Here is an 8,311-nt window from a genome sequence, read left to right as displayed (position 1 = left end):
ATTTACAACGGCGTGTCCGCCAGAGGGCGCATTTCCCGCCGCGGACCGGCCGGCGGGGCTCGTCGGAGAGCGTGTCCGCCTCTCGGTGGTTCCTGCCGGGCGTGGGTCGCCGTCCGCTGTCGGTACTTTACGGGACCACGTTCGGCCCGCGGACCAGCCGGCGGGGCTCTCTTGAAAGCTTACCCGCCTTCGCTGGTTCCCCGGTCGGCCGCGAGTAGCGAGAATTCGGCCTCTTCGCCCGGAGCGCGGCTCAACTTTTGCGAAAATGCACTAAGTGCCAAAGCCCATTCATTTACAACGGCGTGTCCGCCAGAGGGCGCATTTCCCGCCGCGGAACGGCCGGCGGGGCTCGTCGGAGAGCGTGTCCGCCTCTCGGTGGTTCTTACCGGGCGTGGGTCGGCGTCCGCTGTCGGTACTTTACGGGACCACGTTCGGCCCGCGGACCAGCCGGCGGGGCTCCCTAGAAAGCTTACCCGCCTTCGCTGGTTCCCCGGTCGGCCGCGAGTGGCGAGAATTCGGCCTCTTCACCCGGAGCCCGGAGCGACTTTTGCCATTTTTTTTCTAAGTGCCAAGGGCTCTCGCGCCGCGATGCGTCCGCCTCTGCTGGTTCCCCGGTCGGCCGCGAGTGGCGATAATTCGGCCTCTCCACCCGGAGCCCGGAGCGACTTTTGCCAAATTTTTTCTAAGTGCCAAGGGCTCTCGCACCGCGATGCGTCCGCCTCTGCTGGTTCCCCGGTCGGCCGCGAGTGTCGAGAATTCGGCCTCTTCACCCGGAGCCCGGGCCGACTCCCGCCGATATGATCACATCATGATCCTATAGCAAGTGTCGTACAACCATAACATGATGTACAAAATAAATATATAAATATTAACATCACCTATAAACATTAAATATATAAATATTAACATCACCTATAAACATTAAATATATAAATATTAACATCACCTATAAACATTATGAATACAATGTTTATAACCGAATGCTCACTTTATATTATTTGGCTGTAAATGCGAGCATAAGTTGTATATATCATGTATTTATCCACGAACCGTTAAACAGATGTCAAGTCAGGCTACCTTAAGAGAGTCATAGTTACTCCCGCCGTTTACCCGCCTGTGTGCGAGAGGCGGTGTAATTTCTCTCCGTGTCCGCTGGAGGGAGGTATTTCCCCGTTACGACCTCCGGGAAGATCACCGGGACGCGGAGAACGCTTAGCCGGGGCGCTTGGAGCCTCGTTCGGCTTAGAAAGTGAGGTGGAAAGCACTCGGGGAACCGGCTGGAGGTGCTGTGGAAGTCCAGCGGGCCGCGTAAAACGCTTAGCCGGGGCTCTGGAAGCCGCGTTCGGCTTAGAAAGTGAGGAGGAATGCATCATGAGAACCGGCTGGAGGTGCTGTGGAAGCTCGGCGGGCCGCGTAAAACGCTTAGCCGGGGCTCTGGAAGCCTCGTTCGGCTTAGAAAGTGAGGAGGAATGCATCATGAGAACCGGCTGGAGGTGCTGTGGAAGCTCGGCGGGCCGCGTAAAACGCTTAGCCGGGGCTCTGGAAGCCTCCTCGGGCTTCAAGAGTTAGGAGGAAAGCCCCATGAGAACCGGCTGGAGGTGCTCTGGAAGCTCATCGGCCAGCGGAAAACGCTTAGCCGGGGCTCTGGAAGCCTCCTCGGGCGTCGAGAGTTAGGAGAAAAAGCACCCCCGAGAACCGGCCGGGTCCTCCACGAACCGTGAAAAAGATGTCGAGTGCCGCTACCTTAAGAGAGTCATAGTTACTCCCGCCGTTTGGCCGAAGGTGTATTTACTCGCCGTGTCCGCTGGAGGGAGGTATTTCCCCGCTCCAACGTCACCGGCGGCTTCCGAACGTCTCTCCGAGCGCTCGGAAGTCCGCGCGGGGGGGAGAAGCGGGCCGTGCGAGGTACCGTGTGGAGCTGGACCGTCACCTGGTCCGCTCGTCGTGCGCGCCGGCCGCTGGAAGTCGAATAAAGCTCCGCGATCTCATCCGCGGTGCTTGTAAACAGCCGATCCGCTGGGCTGGAGCTATTTTGGGCCACTTGGCGCGCGCGCACGGCCTCCCGGATGGTGCCGCGTGGAGTGCGCGAGCGCACCGGCCGCTGGAAGTCGAATGAAGCTCCGCGATCTCATCCGCGGAGCTTGTAAAGTGCAGATCCGCTGGGCTGGAGCTATTTTGGGCCACTTGGCGCGCGCGCACGGCCTCCCGGAGGTGCCGGGTGGAGTGCGCGAGCGCACCGGCCGCTGGAAGTCGCATAAAGCTCCGCGATCTCATCCGCGGAGCTTGTAAACAGCCGATCCGGTCGTCTTGGAGCTATTTTCGGCCACTTGGCGCGCGCGCACGGCCTCCCGGAGGTGCCGGGTGGAGTGCGTGAGCGCACGGGCCGCTGGAAGTCGAATAATGCTCCGCGATCTCATCCGCGGTGCTTGTAAAGAGCCGATCCGCTGGGCTGGAGCTATTTTGGGCCACTTGGCGCGCGCGCACGGCCTCCCGGAGGTGCCGGGTGGAGTGCGCGAGCGCACCGGCCGCTGGAAGTCGGATAAAGCTCCGCGATCTCATCCGCGGTGCTTGCAAACAGCCGATCCGCTGGGCTTGGAGCTATTTTCGGCCACTTGGCCCGCGCGCACGGCCTCCCGGCTGTCCCGGTGGTCCCGGTAGCCTCCGCGGACGGTTAAAAAAATCTCAAGTGAGCCTACCATAAGAGAGTGACAGTTACTCCCGCCGTTTGGCCGCTCAAAGTGCCATCAGACGCGCAGCAACGCGAGTGTGCGCTAAGTGCGAGAGGTGGCGTATTTACCCGCCGTGTCCGCTAGAGGGAGGTATTTCCCCGTTACAAGCTCCGGGAAGATCAGCGGGACGCGGAGAACGCTTAGCCGGGGCTCTGGAAGCCTCGTTCGGCTTAGAAAGTGAGGAGTAAAGCACTCGGGGAACCGGCTGGAGGTGCGGTGGAAGCTCAGCGGGCCGCGTAAAACGCTTAGCCGGGGCTCTGGAAGCCTCGTTCGGCTTAAAGAGTGAGGAGTGAAGCACCCGGAGAACCGCCTGGAAGTGCTGTGGAGGCTCGGCGGGCCGCGTAAAACGCTTAGCCGGGGCTCTGGAAGCCTAGTTCGGCTTAAACAGTGAGAAGGAAAGCACCCGGGGAACCGGCTGGAGGTGCTCTGGAAGTCCAGCGGGCCGCGTAAAACGCTTCGCCGAGGCTCTGGAAGCCTCGTTCGGCTTAAATAGTGAGGAGGAAAGCACCCGGGGAACCGGCTGGAGGTGCTGTGGAAGCTCAGCGGGCCGCGTAAAACGCTTAGCCGAGGCTCTGGAAGCCTCGTTCGGCTTAGAAAGTGAGGAGGAATGCATCATGAGAACCGGCTGGAGGTGCTGTGGAAGCTCGGCGGGCCGCGTAAAACGCTTAGCCGGGGCTCTGGAAGCCTCGTTCGGCTTAAACAGTGAGGATGGGAGCACCCGGAGAACCGGCTGGAGGTGCTGTGGAAGTTCAGCGGGCCGCGTAAAACGCTTAGCCGGGGCTCTGGAAGCCTCCTCGGGGGTCAAGAGTTAGGAGAAAAAGCACCCCCGAGAACCGGCCGGGTCGTCCACGAACCGTGAAAAAGATGTCGAGTGCCGCTACCTTAAGAGAGTCATAGTTACTCCCGCCGTTTGGCCGAAGGTGTATTTACTCGCCGTGTCCGCTGGAGGGAGGTATTTCCCCGCTCCAACGTCACCGGCGGCTTCCGAACGTCTCCCCGAGCGCTCGGAAGTCCGCGCGGGGGGGAGAAGCGGGCCGTGCGAGGTACCGGGTGGAGCTGGACCGTCACCGGGTCCGCTCGTCGTGCGCGCCGGCCGCTGGAAGTCGAAAAAAGCTCCGCGATCTCATCCGCGGAGTGCAGATCCGCTGGGCTGGAGCTATTTTGGGCCACTTGGCGCGCGCGCACGGCCTCCCGGAGGTGCCGGGTGGAGTGCGCGAGCGCACCGGCCGCTGGAAGTCGGATGAAGCTCCGCGATCTCATCCGCGGTGCTCACAAACAGCCGATCCGGTCGGCTAGGAGCTATTTTCGGCAACTTGCGCATGCGCACGGCCTCCCGGAGGTGCCGGGCGGCGTGCGTGAGCGCACGGGCCGCTGGAAGTCGAATAATGCTCCGCGATCTCATCCGCGGTGCCTACAACTAGCCGATCCGGTCGGCCTGGAGCTATTTTCGGCCACTTGGCCCGCGCGCACGGCCTCCCGGCTGTCCCGGTGGTCCCGGTCGCCTCCGCGGACGGTTAAAAAAATCTCAAGTGAGCCTACCTTAAGAGAGTGACAGTTACTCCCGCCGTTTGGCCGCTCAAAGTGCCATCAGACGCGCAGCAACGGGTGTGTGCGCTAAGTGCGAGAGGTGGCGTATTTACCCGCCGTGTCCGCTAGAGGGAGGTATTTCCCCGTTACAAGCTCCGGGAAGATCAGCGGGACGCGGAGAACGCTTAGCCGGGGTGCTGGAAGCCTCCTCGGGCGTCAATAGTTGGGAAGAAAGCACCCCGAGGACCGGCTGGAGGTGCTGTGGAAGTTCGGCGAGCCGCGCAAAACGCTTAGCCGGGGCTCTGGAAGCCTCGTTCGGCTTAAACAGTGAGGAGGAAAGCAGCCGGGGAACCGGCTGGAGGTGCGGTGGAAGCTCAGCGGGCCGCGTAAAACGCTTAGCCGGGGCTCTGGAAGCCTCGTTCGGCTTAAACAGTGAGGATGGGAGCACCCGGAGAACCGGCTGGAGGTGCTGTGGAAGTTCAGCGGGCCGCGTAAAACGCTTAGCCGGGGCTCTGGAAGCCTCGTTCGGCTTAAACAGTGAGGATGGGAGCACCCGGAGAACCGGCTGGAGGTGCTGTGGAGGCTCGGCGGGCCACGTAAAACGCTTAACCGGGGCTCTGGAAGCCTCGTTCGGCTTAAGAAGCGAGGAGGAATGCACCCGGAGAATGACATTTTGAAAAGATTTGACTATAAATGCGATCATATGTAGTATATATCACATATTTATCCACGAACCGTTCAAGAAAATGTCAAATGAGCCTAACTTAAGAGAGTGACTGTTACTCCCGCCGTTTGGCCGCTCAAAGTGCCACCGGACGCGCAGCAACGGGTGTGTGCGCTAAGTGCGAGAGGTGGCGTATTTACCCGCCGTGTCCGCTGGAGGGAGGTAATTCCCCGTTACGACCTCCGGGGAGATCAACGGGACGTGGAGAACGCTTAGCCGGGGCTCTGGAAGCCTCGGGCGGCTTAGAAAGTGAGGAGGAAAGCAGCCGGGGAACCGGCTGGAGGTGCTCTGGAAGCTCAGCGGGCCGCGCAAAACGCTTAGCCGGGGCTCTGGAAGCCTCGTTCGGCTTAAACAGTGAGGAGGAAAGCAGCCGTGGAACCGGCTGGAAGTGCTGTGGAGGCTCGGCGGGCCGCGTAAAATGCTTAGCCGGGGTGCTGGAAGCCTCGTTCGGCTTAAAGAGTGAGGAGTAAAGCACCATGAGGACCGTCTGGAGGTCTTCTGGAAGCACAGCGGGCCGTGGAGAACGCTTAGCCGGGGTGCTGGAAGCCTGGGCCGGCTTAGAGAGTGAGGAGTAAAGCACCATGAGGACCGGCTGGAGGTCTTCTGGAAGCACAGCGGGCCGTGGAGAACGCTTAGCCGGGGTGCTGGAAGTCGAGTAAGGCTCAGCCATCTCGTCCAAGGTGCTTACAAAGTGCATGTCCGCTCGGCTGGAGGTATTTCCGGCCACCCGGCGCGTGTGCACGGCCTCTGGGTGGCTCCGGGCCGGCTAGAATTCCGGACCGCGATCGCTAACTCGCGGGACCCTAAATGGCCCGCGGACCAGCCGGCGGGACCTCGGTGACCACCCATCCGCCTCGCGGTGGTCCCTGGCCGGGTAGAATTCCGGACCGCGATCGGTACCTCGCGGGACCCTAAATGGCCCGCGGACCAGCCGGCGGGACCTCGGTGAGCACCCATCCGCCTCGCGGTGGTTCCCGGCCGGCTAGAATTCCGGACCGCGATCGCTAACTCGCGGGACCCTAAATGGCCCGCGGACCAGCCGGCGGGACCTCGGTGAAGACCCATCCGCCTCGCGGTGGTCCCCGGCCGGCTAGAATTCCGGGCCGCGATCGGTACCTCGCGGGACCCTAAATGGCCCGCGGACCAGCCGGCGGGACCTCGGTGACCACCCATCCGCCTCGCGGTGGTCCCCGGCCGGCTAGAATTCCGGACCGCGACCGCGAACTCGCGGGACCCTAAATGGCCCGCGGACCAGCCGGCGGGACCTCGGTGACCACCCATCCGCCTCGCGGTGGTCCCCGGCCGGGTAGAATTCCGGACCGCGATCGGTACCTCGCGGGACCCTAAATGGCCCGCGGACCAGCCGGCGGGACCTCGGTGAAGACCTATCCGCCTCGCGGTGGTCCCCGGCCGGCTAGAATTCCGGGCCGCGATCGCTAACTCGCGGGACCCTAAATGGCCCGCGGACCAGCCGGCGGGACCTCGGTGACCACCCATCCGCCTCGCGGTGGTCCCCGGCCGGGTAGAATTCCGGACCGCGATCGGTACCTCGCGGGACCCTAAATGGCCCGCGGACCAGCCGGCGGGACCTCGGTGAAGACCCATCCGCCTCGCGGTGGTCCCTGGCCGGGTAGAATTCCGGACCGCGATCGGTACCTCGCGGGACCCTAAATGGCCCGCGGACCAGCCGGCGGGACCTCGGGGAAGACCCATCCGCCTCGCGGTGGTCCCTGGCCGGGTAGAATTCCGGACCGCGATCGGTACCTCGCGGGACCCTAAATGGCCCGCGGACCAGCCGGCGGGACCTCGGTGAAGACCCATCCGCCTCGCGGTGGTCCCTGGCCGGGTAGAATTCCGGACCGCGATCGGTACCTCGCGGGACCCTAAATGGCCCGCGGACCAGCCGGCGGGACCTCGGTGAAGACCCATCCGCCTCGCGGTGGTCCCCGGCCGGGTAGAATTCCGGACCGCGATCGGTACCTCGCGGGACCCTAAATGGCCCGCGGACCAGCCGGCGGGACCTCGGTGAAGACCCATCCGCCTCGCGGTGGTCCCCGGCCGGGTAGAATTCCGGACCGCGATCGGTACCTCGCGGGACCCTAAATGGCCCGCGGACCAGCCGGCGGGACCTCGGTGAAGACCCATCCGCCTCGCGGTGGTCCCCGGCCGCGTAGAATTCCGGGCCGCGATCGGTAACTCGCGGGACCCTAAATGGCCCGCGGACCAGCCGGCGGGACGTCGGTGACCACCCATCCGCCTCGCGGTGGTCCCCGGCCGGGTAGAATTCCGGACCGCGATCGGTACCTCGCGGGACCCTAAATGGCCCGCGGACCACCCGGCGGGAGCTCGGTGAAGACCCATCCGCCTCGCGGTGGTCCCCGGCCGGGTAGAATTCCGGGCCGCGATCGGTAACTCGCGGGACCCTAAATGGCCCGCGGACCAGCCGGCGGGACCTCGGTGACCACCCATCCGCCTCGCGGTGGTCCCCGGCCGGGTAGAATTCCGGACCGCGATCGGTAACTCGCGGGACCGCAATTGGCCCGCGGACCAGCCGGCGGGACGTCGGTGACCACCCATCCGCCTCGCGGTGGTCCCCGGCCGGGTAGAATTCCGGACCGCGATCGCTAACTCGCGGGACCGCAATTGGCCCGCGGACCAGCCGGCGGGACCTCGGTGACCACCCATCCGCCTCGCGGTGGTCCCCGGCCGGCTAGAATTCCGGACCGCGATCGGTAATTCGCGGGACCCTAAATGGCCCGCGGACCAGCCGGCGGGACCTCGGTGAAGACCCATCCGCCTCGCGGTGGTCCCTGGCCGGCGTGGATTCCGGACCGCGATCGGTAATTCGCGGGACCCTAAATGGCCCGCGGACCAGCCGGCGGGACCTCGGTGACCACCCATCCGCCTCGCGGTGGTCCCTTGCCGGCTAGAATTCCGGACCGCGATCGGTAATTTGCGGGACCCTAAATGGCCCGCGGACCATCCGGCGGGACCTCGGTGAAGACCCATCCGCCTCGCGGTGGTCCCTGGCCGGCTAGAATTCCGGACCGCGATCGGTACCTCGCGGGACCCTAAATGGCCCGCGGACCAGCCGGCGGGACCTCGGTGAAGACCCATCCGCCTCGCGGTGGTCCCCGGCCGGCTAGAATTCCGGACCGCGATCGGTAACTCGCGGGACCCTAAATGGCCCGCGGACCAGCCGGCGGGACCTCGGTGAAGACCCATCCGCCTCGCGGTGGTCCCCAGCCGGGTAGAATTCCGGACCGCGATCGGTACCTCGCGGGACCCTAAATGGCCCGCGGACCAGCCGGCGGGACCTCGGTGACCACCC

The sequence above is a fragment of the Syngnathus floridae genome, unplaced genomic scaffold (assembly GCF_059516105.1).
Source record: "Syngnathus floridae isolate MCC-2025c unplaced genomic scaffold, RoL_Sflo_1.0 HiC_scaffold_118, whole genome shotgun sequence".
Taxonomy (NCBI): domain Eukaryota; kingdom Metazoa; phylum Chordata; class Actinopteri; order Syngnathiformes; family Syngnathidae; genus Syngnathus; species Syngnathus floridae.
Note: the sequence above shows the minus strand (reverse complement) of the source record.